Source organism: Pelophylax lessonae, assembly GCF_965119305.1.
Source record: "Pelophylax lessonae genome assembly, chromosome: 4".
Lineage (NCBI taxonomy): Eukaryota > Metazoa > Chordata > Amphibia > Anura > Ranidae > Pelophylax > Pelophylax lessonae.
This window is the reverse complement of record NC_138771.1, coordinates 471,751,715-471,767,573: the sequence shown is the minus strand read 5'-3', so window position 1 is coordinate 471,767,573 and position 15,859 is coordinate 471,751,715. Positions and strand designations below refer to the sequence as shown.

At 46.9% G+C, this 15,859-nt stretch overlaps 1 protein-coding gene across 1 annotated transcript in view; it reads left to right on the top strand.

Annotated features, from left to right (window-relative positions):
* Positions 1–15,859, top strand: part of LOC309554052 (dihydrofolate reductase-like) — a 100,432-nt gene that overhangs the window by 47,406 nt on the left and 37,167 nt on the right. The window lies entirely within an intron of this gene.

Here is a 15,859-nt window from a genome sequence, read left to right as displayed (position 1 = left end):
TTCTGGGAAGAGACACTGTAGTACAAAGAATAAATGAAATATTATAATAAATGAAAAAGATAGGAAAGCATAAACGAGGTCAGAAAACGTTTATCTGTAAAGTTAAACTCCAGACAAACAGCTAAATATGCCAATAAAATAGTGCGGTTCCATTCGCACCAAATATATAAATATAGATAAAAATAGGAAGCAGCCGCTGGTATAAGCCCAAAGGCTAAAATCGGTATAGACAAACAGCTAGGATAATCCATGCTGATACCAGCGCTTGCTATAGTAGTGAGGATAGTAATATAAATATGTGCCAAAAAATATATACACATATATTTACAGTGCAACAAAAAATAGTGCAAAATACAGTAATATATAATAAATAATATATATAGGTATATATATATATAACTCAATAATAAAGTGACGTGCCAAATAGAACTACATAAATAAATTAATACATAGTGCAGTATGCAAAAATGTCCAATAACAAGAAAAAAGTCCCAAACGATATGTCACCGTGTGATCCGCGAACTCCGCGAAATAAATAATGCAAGATGGTCACTCACCAGATAATGTTGATACTCCAGCTTCTGAAGACGTCAAATCCTATGACGTAAAGGGTCAAGTTGGACCGCACGCGGTGAGGTCATACTTTGGACTGTAAAGATAGAAGATTGTATATATTTTTTGGCACATGGTATTTATATTACTATCCTCACTACTATAGCAAGCGCTGGTATCAGCATGGATTATCCTAGCTGTTTGTATATACCAGTGATGGCGAACCAAAGAGGCATGGTGAGTCCATGGAATATTTTATATTTTGCCACAAGTTCCGGGAAATATATATATATAGATATATATTTTTTTTTTTTCACAAAGTTGTCAGTAAATGATATATTGCTCACACATGCCATGGGTATATGTGAAATGACACCCCAAAATACATTCTGCTGCTTCTCCTGAGTACAGGGATACCCCATGTGTGAGACTTTTTTGCAGTCTAGCCGAGTACAGGTCCCCGAAAACCAGTCCCCGCTTTCAGGCTTTCCAAGGGCGTAAATTGTTGATTTCACTCCTGACTACCTATCACAGTTTCGGAGGCCCTAAAATTCCAAGATAGCATAAAACCCCCCCAAATTACCCCATTTTGGAAAGTAGACACCCCAAAGCTATTTGCTGAGAGGCATGGTGAGTCCATGGAATATTTTATATTTTGCCACAAGTTCCGGGAAATATATTATTATTATTATTTTTTTGTTTTTTTTACACAAAGTTGTCAGTAAATGATATATTGCTCACACATGCCATAGGTATATGTGAAATGACACCCCAAAATACATTCTGCTGCTTCTCCTGAGTACAGGGATACCCCATGTGTGAGACTTTTTTGCAGTCTAGCCGAGTACAGGACCCCAAAAACCAGTCCCCACTTTCAGGCTTTCCAAGGGCGTAAATTGTTGATTTCACTCCTGACTACCTATCACAGTTTCGGAGGCCATGAAATGCCAAGACAGCACAACCCCCCCCCCCCCCAAATGACCCCTTTTCGGAAAGTAGACACCCTAAGCTATTTGCAGAGAGGCATGTTGAGTGTTTTGCAGATCTCACTTTTTGTCACAAAGTTTTGGAAATTGAAAAAAGAGGAAAAAAAATGCATTTTCCTGTTTTTTCTTCATTTTCCGAAAAAAATGAGAGCTGCAAAATACTCACCATGCCTCTCAGCAAATAGATTGGAGTGTCTACTTTGCAAAATGGGGTCATTTGGGGGGGTTTTGTGCCATCTTGGCTTTTTATGGACTTCAAAAGTGTGATAGGTAGTAAGGAGTGAGATCAACAATTTACGCCCTTAGAAAGCCAGAAGGTGCAGATTGGTTTTCCGGGTCCTGTACACGCCTAGACTGGCAAAAAGTCTCACACATGGGGTATCCCTGTACTCAGGAGAAGCAGCAGAATGTATTTTGGGGTGTCATTTCACATATACCCATGGCATGTGTGAGCATTATATCATTTATTGACAACTTTGTGTAAAAAAAAAATAAAAAAAAATTTTTTCCCGAAACTTGTGGCAAAATATAAACTATTCCATGGACTCACCATGCTTCTCAGCCAATAGCTTGGAGTGTGTACTTTGCAAAATGGGGTCATTTGGGGGGGTTTTGTGCTATCTTGAAATTTCAGGGCCTCTGAAACTGTGACAGGTAGTCAGGGGTAAAATCAGCAATTTACGCCATTAGAAAACCTGAAGATGTTGACTGGTTTTCGGGGTCGCGTACACAGCTAGGCTCCCAAAAAGTCTCACACATGTGGTATCCCTGTACTCAGGAGAAGCAAAAGAATGTATTTTGGGGTGTCATTTCACATATTCCCATGGTATGCGTGAGCAATATATCATTTAGTGACAACTTTCTGTAAAAAAAACAACAAAAAAAAAAAAATAATAATTGTCCCGAAACTTGTTGCAAAATATAAAATACTCCATGGACTCACCATGCCTCTCAGAAAATAGCTTTGGGTGTCTACTTTTCAAAAAGGGGTCATTTGGGGGGGTGTTTGAACTGTCCCGGCATTTTATGCTCAATCTTATCCACACATCACCCACTCTTCTAACCACTTGAAAACCAAGCCTTTTCTCTGCCTTTTTGTTTACATGAAAAAATATTTTTTTTTTACTAGAAAATTACTTTGAACCCCCAAACATTATATATTTCTTTAAAGCAGAGGCCCTATAGAATAAAATGGTGGATGTTGCAAATTTTTTTGTCACACGGTATTTGCGCACAGATTTTCCAAACGCAATTATTGCGAAAAAAATACATTTTTTTAATTTATTGCACAAATACACTATATAATTCCAATTTTTTTGGTAAAATTTAAAAGATGATATTATGCTGAGTACATAGACACCTAACATGACATGCTTTAAAAATTGCGCACGCCTGCGCAGCGGCAACAAAGTACGTACATTTTTAAAAACCTTTTAAAGTCTCTACAGGTTACCACTTTAGACTTACAGAGGAGGTCTACTGCAAGAATTACTGCACTCGACCTGGCGTTTGCGGCGATACCTCACATGCATGCTGCAATTGCGGTTTACATATGACACTAGACCAAGGCTTGGGTGCGCCATTGCGCGCAAGCACGGGGGGAAAGGGGGGGGGGCTTGATTTTTTTTTTTTTTTTTTTTTTTTAATTTTGCTTTTTTATGTTATTTTGACACCTTTCCTTTAATTATTTTTTTTTTAATCATTTTTATTGTTATCACAGTGAATTTAAATATCCCCTATGATAGCAATCTGTAGTGACAGGTACTCTTTTTTAAAAAAATTGGGGTCTTTTAGACTCTAGATCTCTCCTCTGACCTTAACGCATCTGACCACACCAAAATTGGTGTGATAAAATACTTTCCCAGTTTCCCAATGGCCCTGTTTATTTCTGGCGAAACAGAAGTCATGAAATGCTCGTAGCTTCCGGTATCTTAGGCCATAGAGATGATTGGAGCCATTCTCATCTCCAATTAGCTCTATGGTTAGATAATTGAACCACCGGCTGCACTCTCGGGTTAACCGGTGGGACAGGAGAGCCCGAAAAAAAACACGGAAGGCTGCGGAAGACGGCGGTGGGGGGGGGGAGTCCCCTCCCACTGCATGTAAAAGCAGTCTAGTGGCCAATTACCTGCTAGGATTGCTTTTACATGTAAGCCGACCGCTGGCTGTAAAAAACTATACCAAGATGATGCCTAAATCTGCAGGCATCATCCTGGTATAACCACTCAAAGTCCAGCAACGTACCAGTACATTGCTGGTCCTTGTTTGGCATATAGGTTTTTTTTTTTTTTTTTCATGCAGCCTGTGGGCTGAACGGAAAAAAAGAGAACCTATCAGAAATCAGCACAGGAATAATGCGTAGTATTACTCATCATTAACCGCCCAAACAACCACCCACTGAATTTAATGATGGGTATACATGACACTATCCACGTAAACCAAAATAGGATTTTAACTGCAGTGCTGAAATCAGAAAACCACCACAGCTGCTATCAGCAAAGGTATCCATATATGCTGAGCGCAAACACTGTTTGTGTCAGAATATATAAAATCAATGCGTGGTAGCCGACGAATACCTGCAAGAGAAACAGGTCACAAAAGAATGAAAAAACAAACAAAGTACATTAAAAAAAAGTACAGTAGGAAGAGTAGAAGGACATATAAAATGACTGACAACAACAGTTTTTGGATCCTCATCATTAACCGCCCAAACAACCACCCACTGAATTTAATGATGGGTATACACGACACTATCCACGTATACCGAAATAGGATTTTAACTGCAGTGCTGAAATCAGAAAATCACCACAGCTGCTATCAGCAAAGGTATCCATATATGCTGAGCGCAAACACTGTTTGTGTCAGAATATATAAAATCAATGCGTGGTAGCCGACGAGTACCTGCAAGAGAAACAGGTCACAAAAGAATGAAAAAACAAACAAAGTACATTAAAAAAAGTACAGTAGGAAGAGTAGAAGGACATATAAAATGACTGACACAACAACAGTTTTTGGATCCTTTTATTTTTCTTTCTAACTGTTCCTTGATTTCTTGATTTGGGACTGCAATCTTCCAGCTTGGGTCTCTCAAAATGTCGATGGACATCCAACATCCTTCGAGACCCTGTGTTTGTGTGCCCTACACTGTGTCGTGCTGTACCCTACACTAATACTCCACTAGTGTATGGTAGCACTCAAAACATTCCCCGATGCAGAGACCAGGTTGGTCAGGACATTTGGGACAATAATAGCGGGTGTCACGCCGAAATCCGCGCCTGCTACAGACACGACATCTTCTTTGGGGCCATCTTTGGGTAGGGGTACTCGGGAGGACATGTGAAAAATGCCTCTCATGCAGCCGGCTCACTGCATCTGGAAGGGGAAGTTGGGCAGGCATGCCTCCTGGGTACAGGTAGGCAAGGATGATCACTTCCTGGAATTCCTGGAAAGATCCAGTTCGTCCTGACGCCCTGTATAGGACAAAGGCGTTCAGCATTGCCAATTGGAATAAATAAACAGACACTTTTTTGTACCAGCGTCTGGCTTTACGGGCAACTAAATACGGCACCAAAAGCTGGTTGTTAAGGTCCACCCCTCCCATATTAAGGTTATATTCGTGGACACAGAGGGGTTTCTCCAAAACGCAAGTTGCCGTAGGGATTTGGACTGTCGTGTCTGCGTGAAGGGAGGACAGAACATAAAAATCCTGTGTATCCTTCCACTTCACCGCAAGCAATTTGTCCGTTTTCAAGCAGGCTCTCGCCCCCCGACTAAGACGGGAATCTACAAGCCGTTGCGGGAAGCCCCGGCGATTAGGTCGCACGGTGCCACATGCGCCAATTTGTAATGCGAGCAGGTGACTAAATAGTGGCACGCTTGTGTAAAAGTTGTCCACGTACAAATGGTACCCCTTTCTGGATAAGGGTGACACCAAGTCCCAAACAATCTTACCGCTGCTCCCTATGTAGTCTGGGCAGTTGGGGGGCTCCACACAGCTATCTTTTGCCTCATAGACCCGGAAACTAACTGTATAGCCTGTGGCCCTGTCACACAATTTATACAGTTTGACCCCGTACTTGGCACGCTTGCTGGGGAGGCACTGTTTCATAGCAAGGCGGCCAGTAAATTTAATCAGGGACTCGTCAACGCAGACAACGTGTTCGGGGGTAAACAAGGCTGCAAACCGTTGATTGAAGTGGTCTATGAGGGGCCGAATTTTGTGGAGCCGATCATATGCAGGGTCTCCCCGAGGACGACAGATTTCATTGTCGCTGAAATGCATAAATCGCAGAATTTGCTCATATCTCGCCCTGGACATGGAGGCAGAGTACATGCGCATATGGTGAAGTGGGCTAGTGGACCAATATATCCGCACTTCACTCTGTTTAGTTATGCCCATGTTGAGGGAAAGGCCCAGAAAGATTTTAAATTCGGAAACCTTTATAGGATTCCAGCCGAATGGTCTGGCAAGGGGCGAATTTGGGTTGGCGGCGATGAATTGTTGTGCGTATAAATTTGATTGATCCACAATAGATCTGAAAAGATCTTCCGTGAAGAACAGCTCAAAAAAGTTCAGGGGCGTAAAACCAGCTGTCTCCACGTGGATTCCAGGTTGGGCAGTGAATGGGGGAAGTACTGGCGCTGTAGAATCAGTGGGTTGCCAATTGGGATATGCCAGCGCATCAGGGAGGGCACTATGGGCTCTACGGGCCTGTCTTTGAATACGCGGTGGCTGCGGGCCACTACTTGTGCTAGCCACCGCACCAGCTTCAACTGCACTTAGGGGACTCGCCACGTCACCAGGTGATACTGCAGTGCTGGTTGTACTAGGTCCAGGGTGTACTAGGCCGCTGGCGCTTGCCAGGTCGCCAGAAGGATGAGCGGCACTAGTAACCACACTCTGCTCCATACGAGCACCCTGCGATTCCTGCATCTCAACAACTCCAGAATGGGGTCGGGTACGCCTGGGTCTAACAGGGACCCATCTGTCGTCGGAGCTATCTGTCAGGGAGCCGCTGCTGTCATCTGGTTCGTATACTGACCCTGATTCTGCCAGTGAGGCTTCCCCATCGCTCTCATCTGACATGGTTATTATACTATATATAGCATCATCACTGTAGAAACGTTTGGTCATTTTGGTAACTAAATTTACCTGTACAGTGATGCGACTCAAAGGTAATAAAAGCACCTGGTTGTCAAGGACTATTTCAAGCGCTACCAAAAAAACTGCTAATGCTAGCAGGGATCAGGCCTGACTCTGCTAACACAGCGGTTTTGTGTGTTGTGTTTTTTTGCAAGTGACAGTAATCTATTGATTACTACACTTGCCTGGGTGAAAGGGTTAAACGCAGGTGCTGGCAGGAATCAGTGCTGATCGTGCAAACACCGCGTTTTGGGAACCCTAAACTATGGGGGCGCTAGTATAGTTCTGATCAGATCAGATATTGATCTGTTCAAACACTATACTAGTAATGGAAGTGTATGTGCGTGCGTGCGTGTGTGCGTGTGTGTGTGGTAATCAAGGGGTTATTTCTAAACTATGCGCCGGGGATCTGGGGGGGAGGGGTGGCGGGGACCCTAAACCTCCTTTGGGATAGAAGCTAACTCGCTAGCGCAACCTCAAGTCACAATCACACTAATACAAAATACAGTAAAAACAGTATATTATGTGTGTATTAGTGTGCAATGTGACAGGGGGGAAGGGGTTAACTGGATGTGATCAGGGGGGATCAGGGGGTTAAATCTTTATTGGAAGGGGCTGGCGGGTATCCTACGGATAAAAGAAACGGTGGCAAGCGCTAAACCTGGTCACAAGTCACACTTATACGGGTATATAGAAAATGCTATATACTGTATACAGTGTGTTGTGGCAGGGGGTGTAGGGGTGATCAGGGGGGGGTCAGGGGGTTAAATCTTTATTGGGCGGGTGGCGGGGACCCTAAACCTCCTTGGGACAGAAACTTAGTCGCCTGTGCAAATTCTGATCACAATCACACTAATACAAAAATACACTGTATATTACGTTTGTATTAGTGCTGATGTGACAGCGGGGTAGGGGTTAACTGGCGGTGATCGGGGGGATCAGGGGGGATCAGGGGGTTCAATCTTTATTTGGGGGGGTGGCGGGTAATTTAAGTGGAAAAGGGGGGGCCGCAAGCGCTACACCTGACCACAAATCACACTTATACGGGTATATAGCAAAATGCTATATACTGTATACGGTGTGTGTTATGGCAGGGGGTGTAGGGGTGATCAGGGGGGGGTCAGGGGGTTAAATCTTTATTGGAGGGGTGGCGGGGACCCTAAACCTTCTTGGGACAGAAACTTAGTCGCCTGCGCTAATTCTGATCACAATCACACTAATACAAAAATACAAAAACACTGTATATTACGTTTGTATTAGTGCTGATGTGACAGAGGGTGTAGGGGTTAACTGGCGGTGATCAGGGGGGGGGGGTCAGGGGAGATCAGGGGGTTAAATCTTTATTAGGTGGGGGTGGGGGGTAATTCAAGTGGAAAGGGGGGGCCGCAAGTGCTACACCTGACCACAAATCACACGTATACAGGTATATAGGAAAATGCTATATGCTGTATACAGTGTGTGTTGTGTCAGGGACTGTAGGGGTTAATCGGGGGGGCGATCGGGGGTGAAATGTGCCTATCTAGCTGTGTGTGGGTGTGCTTGGTGCAATACTCACAGTTAGATGTGCTCTCCACTCACGCTGGATCCAAAAAGACCGTTGGGAGGGGAGGGCACATCTTCTCTAAGCCTGTGTTTACATTTCACAGGCTTAGAGTGTAATTTGATTGGGCAGGACCGATCAACAGGTCCAGGCCAAAAATGATTGGCCTGGACCTGATGACTGATCGGTTCTGAACCCAATCGAGCCATCGGCGGCGGCGGGGGGGGCGCGGGAGCGCGCACAGGACCGGCGGGAAGTGCTGACGTAGACCTACGTCAGTTTGCCTGGCCGGGGCTGAGTGCCGACGTAGATCGGCGTGCGCCGGTCGGCAAGTGGTTAAAAGCCCGTGATTGGCCCAGAAACGTCAGTAAAAGCCAATGAGGGGGCAGGAGTCTGCTAGGAACGTGATTGGAGTGACTACGGGGACCAGAGGCCAATCAGGAGTGAATACGCCCCCCAGTATATAACATAGCCCCGCCTAACCTCTAGCACTGTAATACAGAGGCTTTCGAGTGGAAGCATTTGTGTTTCTCCTGCTGTGTTACAACGTTTGCTGCATTGCTTGTAAAGCTCCAGTGCCATTTTGCAATTATCTTCTGCTGTATGGAGCTGTTCTTTTAGTGTGAGGAAAGGGATATGCAGTGTAGTTAGGGTACTATATACAACTATAGTTAGATTCAATAATCTAGTTTTTGTAGGGATAATTTTAAGTGTCAGGGTTCCGTCTAGTGAGCACGTTGCACTGCTGATATATCTACAGCAGGTATACATGCTTGCTGGTCAGCTATTTTGCAAAATATATTTCAGCGATACACACATCTGCTGTATTTAGCGACAACTTTGGGTCGCATAGCAGTGTGCGTTTTGCAGGTGAATTTCACCGCGCAGAGTTGCCAAAGCCTCAGTGACAACTTGACGCCTGTTCTTGTAAGCGTTAATTCCACTGTGCAAAAGGCTTTGCTACTGTGCGTCACACACATCTGCTGTATTTAGCGACAACTTTGGGCCGCATAGCAGTGTGCGTTTTGCAGGTGAATTTCACCGCGCAGAGTTGCCAAAGCCTCAGTGACAACTTAACGCATGTTCTTGTAAGCGTTAAGTCCACTGTGCCAAAGGCTTTGCTACTGTGCGTCACACACATCTGCTGTATTGAGCGACAACTTTAGGTCGCATAGCAGTGTGCGTTTTGCAGGCGATTTTCACATCGCACAGTTGATAAAGCCTCAGTGACAACTATACATAAATTAAAATTCATCACAAAAAAAATGATTATTTTTCTTAGAATTTCAGTAGCGCAGGGATGGTGTTACCCTCCTTTTATAAAGTGCAAATCAATAAAGTGCATAAATTGCATAAATAATCCAATATTATGCCTATTCCATAGTTACATAGTTACATAGTTAGTGAGGCTGAAAAAAGACACAAGTCCATCCAGTTCAACCTATGATGTGTGTGTGTGTTTGCTTTTAACCGTACATTGTATACCCCTGTATGTTGTGGTCTTTAAGGTGTCCATCCAATAGTTTTTTGAAACTATCAATGCTCCCCGCTGATACGACTGCTTGTGGAAGAGAATTCCACATCCTTACCGCTCTTACAGTGAAGAACCCCTTACGCACTTTAAGGTTAAACCGCCTTTCCTCAAGTTTTAGTGAGTGGCCACGTGTCTTATTGTATCTCCTTTCTCTGAATAGTTTGTTCCTTATGCTAGGGTCGCCAGTACAGTATTTGTAAATTGATATCATATCCCCCCTCAATCGTCTCTTCTCCAGAGAGAATAGGTTCAGTGCTTGTAGTCTTTCCTCATAGCTGATGTCCTCCATTCCCCTAATTATTTTTGTTGCCCTTCTCTGGACTTTCTCCAGTTCCAGCACATCCTTCCTGAGGACAGGTGCCCAGAACTGGACAGCATACTCCAGATGTGGCCGGACCAGAGTCTTGTAGAGTGGAAGAATAATCTCTTTATTTCTGGAGTGAATCCCCTTTTTTATACAACCCAGTATTCTGTTGGCTTTGCTTGCAGCGGCTTGGCATTGCATGCCACTTCCAAGCCTGTTGTCTACCAGTACCCCCAGGTCCCTTTCCATCCTAGACTCACCCAGAGGTTCCCCCCCTAGTGAGTAGCTTGCTTTCTGGTTTCTGGCCCCCAAGTGCATTACTTTACATTTTTCTACATTAAATCTCATCTGCCATGTAGTTGCCCACCCTGTTATTTTGTTCAGGTCTGCTTGCAAGATTTCCACATCCTGCATAGAAGATATTGGCATGCCTAATTTATTATCATCTGCAAATACTGAGATTGTACTAGATATCCCCTCCTCTAGATCATTTATGAATATATTAAACAGGATTGGTCCCAGGACAGAACCCTGGGGGACCCCACTTTCCACACCCGCCCAATCAGAGTACTCCCCATTAATCACCACCCTCTGGACTCTCCCCTGGAGCCAGTTCTCTATCCAGGTACTCACCTTATGGTCCATACCTATCTTCCTTAGTTTGTACAGTAAGCGTTTGTGGGGAACGGTGTCAAAGGCCTTTGCAAAGTCCAGATACACCACATCCACAGGCTTACCTTTATCTAAGTGGCAGCTCACTTCATTGTAGAAGGTTAATAGATTGGTTTGGCATGAACGATTTTTCATGAATCCATGCTGATTACTACTTATAATACCGTTTTCATTACTAAAGTCTTGTATGTGGTCCCTTATCATCCCCTCCAAAATTTTGCAGACTACTGATGTTAGGCTGACCGGCCTATAGTTACCCGGGATATATCTCGGCCCCTTTTTAAATATTGGTACCACGTTGGCTTTTTTCCAATCAGCTGGCACCATACCTGTCTGTAAACTATCCTTAAAGATCAAGAATAATGGTCTGGCAATCACCTGGTTGAGCTCATTAAGAACCCTTGGGTGCAAGCCATCCGGTCCCGGGGATTTATTTATGTTAAGTTTCTCTAGTTTAGCTCTAAGTCTATCCTCTGTTAGCCATGGCGGCACTTCCTGAGGTGTATTATTTAGTTCGGCCTTACAAACGGGGTTCGTGTAGCCCCCCGATTCCTTTGTGAAGACTGAAGAAAAGAAATTATTTAACACTACCGCCTTTTCTCTGTCCTCAGTGGCCATTTTTCCTTTATCATCTTTTATGGGGCCAATGTGTTCTGGCCTCGCTTTCTTACTGTTTATATACTTAAAGAACTTCTTGGGGTTCTTTTTACTCTCCTCCGCTATATGTCTCTCGTGTTCTATTTTAGCCGCCCTGATTTCGTCTTTACATTTCTTATTACACTCTTTGTAGTGCTTAAATGCTGCTAATGACCCCTCAGTCTTGTATTTTTTGAAGGCCTTTTCTTTAGCTCTAATATACATTTTTATGTTGGAGTTTAGCCACCCAGGGTTTAGTTTTGCTCTTTTAAATTTATTTCCCTGTGGAATGCACTGGCCCACCCCCTTGTTAAGTATGCTCTTGAAGCACTCCCATTTTTCCTCCGTGTTCTTTGTTCCCAGGGTTCTATCCCATTTGATATTTTCTAGCAGCGAGCGCAGTTTAGGGAAATTGGCTCTTTTGAAATTCAGTGTCCTTATATTACCCTTGTGTTTCCTATTACTGTAATTAATACTGAAACCAATTGACCTATGGTCACTGTTCCCTAAGTTGTCCCGTATTTCTATATCCGTGAGCAGGTCTGTATTGTTGGTAATCAGTAGGTCAAGTACCGCATTGTTTCTTGTCGGTGCATTCACCATCTGACCCATGAAATTGTCCTGCAAAACATTTAGGAACTGCCGAGCCTTGGCTGAATGCGCGGTTCCTTCTGCCCTATCAGGATAATTAAAGTCCCCCATTATAATGACATTTCCCATCCTTGCTGCCAATCCTATCTGTAACATGAGGTCCACCTCACCCTCCTCCCTCTGGTTTGGGGGCCTATAGCATATGCCCAATATTACCTTCCCCACCGTGCCTTTCCTTTGAAGCTCTACCCATAGGGATTCTGCCTCGTCCATAGCTCCATTATTAATATCATCCCTCATATTTACCTGTATACTGTTCTTAATATACAAACATACCCCTCCCCCTTTTTTACCCTCTCTATCTCTGCGATAAAGGGAATACCCCTGAATGGTCGCCATCCAGTCATGAGAGCTGTCAAACCAAGTCTCAGTTATCCCCACAAAATCTAAGTCCTCCTCAAACATCAGCTCCAGCTCTCCCATCTTGTTGGCCAGGCTTCTGGCATTGGTATACAAGCCTCGTAATTTTGATTGGTTACATTTATCCTCATTTGATGTTTTTAGGCTGCTCTCTTGATTTTTCCCCGTACCCACCCTGGGTATAGGAGCTCCGAACACCCTACCGCTAATGCCCCCATTTCTGCCCTCTGAAACTTGCTTTCCACTGGCTAATTCTACATCTGTACCCCCCCCCATTCCCTAGTTTAAAAGCCCCTCTAACTTTTTTGGCCATCCTCGCACCCAGTACGGCTGCACCCACCCCATTTAGGTGCAATCCGTCCCTACCAAAGAGCCGGTGACCGACTGAGAAGTCGGCCCAGTTCTCCAGGAACCCGAAACCCTCCTTACTACACCAGCTCCTCAGCCACTCGTTAACTTCCCTAATCTCCCGCTGCCTCTCTGGTGTGGCTCGAGGTACAGGTAGTATTTCGGAAAATACTACCTTGGAGGTCCTAGTCCTCAACTTAGCGCCTAAGTCCCTGAAATCGTTTAGGACTCTCCGTCTTCCTCTGCCTATGTCATTGGTACCCACGTGTACCATGACAGCTGGGTCTTCCCCAGCCCCACCCAATAATCTGTTCACCCGATCCGCGATGTGCCGAACCCGAGCGCCCGGCAAACAACAGACTGTTCGGCGCACACGGTCTTTGTCACAGATTACACTATCTGTCCTTCTAATAATTGAGTCCCCTACCACCAGCACCTGTCTTTCCTTTCCCTTTCTCCCGGCCTCACTGGAGGAGTTTTTCCCCTGGCAGCTAGGGGCGTCACTCTGCTCCAGCAATGCTGGTCCCTGACTGGTTTCCCCAACATCACACAACGGGGCGTATCTATTGGGGTGCTCCAGCCCAGGATCAGCCTCCTTGCCTTGTCCCCTTCTACCCCTCCTAACTGTCACCCCTCTGCTCTGCTCTGATGCCTGCACCTCCGATACTCCGCCCACCTCTGTGCAGGCCCCTGTCTGCACCTGATTGGTACAATCCTGGCTCTCCTCCGGTATGGACATTCGTCTCAGTGTTGCCAGCTGCTTCCCTAGATTCAGGACCTGAGCTTCCAGGGAAGCAACGTGCTTACATTTTGCGCATTTATATTCGCCCTCGATCGCATGACCGAGGAACGCATACATATCACAAGATGTACACCGAGTCGCATCTCCACAACCGCCGGGCATTGTACCTACTATCTAATCTAATGGGGATTCAGCGATTTAAGTCTATCCTATGTGGCTATTTCCTGGCTTCCTAACGCTACCTTCTCACCCTCTGGTATTCCGCTCCACTCACTTGACACCGGTCAGTCACCCAACACTCACAATCTCACAGCCCGGTCAGACGCACAACGCTGAGTCGCACAGCCCGGTCAGACGCACAGCACTAAGTCGCACAGCCCGGTCAGACGCACAACACTAAGTAGCACAGCGCGGTCAGACGCACAACATTCAGTCGCACAGCCCGGTCAGACGCACAACACCGAGTCGCACAGCCCGGTCAGACGCACAACACTGAGTCGCACAGCCCGGTCAGACGCACAACACTGAGTCGCACAGCCCGGTCAGACGCACAACACTAAGTCGCACAGCCCGGTCAGACGCACAACACTAAGTCGCACAGCCCGGTCAGACGCACAACACTCAGTCGCACAGCCCGGTCAGACGCACAACACTCAGTCGCACAGCCCGGTCAGACGCACAACACCGAGTCGCACAGCCCGGTCAGACGCACAACACCGAGTCGCACAGCCCGGTCAGACGCACAACACCGAGTCGCACAGCCCGGTCAGACGCACAACACTCAGTCGCACAGCCCGGTCAGACGCACAACACCAAGTCGCACAGCCCGGTCAGACGCACAACACCGAGTCGCACAGCCCGGTCAGACGCACAACACTCAGTCGCACAGCCCGGTCAGACGCACAACACCCAGTCGCACAGCCCGGTCAGACTCACAACACCCAGTCGCACAGCCCGGTCAGACTCACAACACTCAGTCGCACAGCCCGGTCAGACGCACAACACTGAGTCGCACAGCCCGGTCAGACGCACAACACTGAGTCGCACAGCCTAGTCAGACGCACAACACCGAGTCGCACAGCCCAGTCAGACGCACAACACTGAGTCGCACAGCCCGGTCAGACGCACAACACTGAGTCGCACAGCCCGGTCAGACGCACAACACTCAGTCGCACAGCCCGGTCAGACGCACAACGCTCAGTCGCACAGCCCGGTCAGACGCACAACGCTCAGTCGCACAGCCCGGTCAGACGCACAACGCTCAGTCGCACAGCCCGGTCAGACGCACAACGCTCAGTCGCACAGCCCGGTCAGACGCACAACGCTCAGTCGCACAGCCCGGTCAGACGCAAAACACTCAGTCGCACAGCCCGGTCAGACGCAAAACACTCAGTCGCACAGCCCGGTCAGACGCACAACACTGAGTCGCACAGCCCGGTCAGACGCACAACACTGAGTCGCACAGCCTAGTCAGACGCACAACACCGAGTCGCACAGCCCAGTCAGACGCACAACACTGAGTCGCACAGCCCGGTCAGACGCACAACACTGAGTCGCACAGCCCGGTCAGACGCACAACACTCAGTCGCACAGCCCGGTCAGACGCACAACGCTCAGTCGCACAGCCCGGTCAGACGCACAACGCTCAGTCGCACAGCCCGGTCAGACGCAAAACACTCAGTCGCACAGCCCGGTCAGACGCAAAACACTCAGTCGCACAGCCCGGTCAGACGCACAACACTCAGTCGCACAGCCCGGTCAGACGCACAAACACTCAGGTAGTGATAGGTACTTCCAGACACTCAGGTAGCAACAGGTACTCCCAGATACTCAGGTACTTACAGATACTCACAGGTACTCAGGTACTCACAGATACTCAGGTACTCACAGATACACAGATACTCACAGATACTCAGGTACTCACACATACTCAGGTACTACACTACACCCTCAGTCAGTGTACAATCTCAGTCACCAGTCTTACTTACCTAGTGTATGTCCCTTTAAGTCTGTCTCTAGCAGTTCCTGGCTGTTTTTTTTTTTTCTTTCCCTCAGACGGTCAGTCTCCGCTCTGCACCCGCCTCCCTCTGTCACTTCCCGGTCAGCCTTTGCTCGCTAGTCTCCTCTGCTCCCTCTCTGTCTGGGGGGGGGTCCGCACCACTCGCCGCCCGCCGCAAAAGGGGGGGGGGTTTACTGTTCCGCTCGCCACCCGCAACAAGAGAGGGGGGGGGGTTACCGACCCGCTCGCCGCTCGCTTCTGGGGGGGGGGTCGGGGTTCGAGCGCCGCTCCCCGCCGCTGCTCTCCTGGGGGGGGGGGTTACTCACACGCGGTCGGTCACGCACACACTCCACACACACTCCTCTCTCCTGCACGCCCTGACAGCCTCTGAT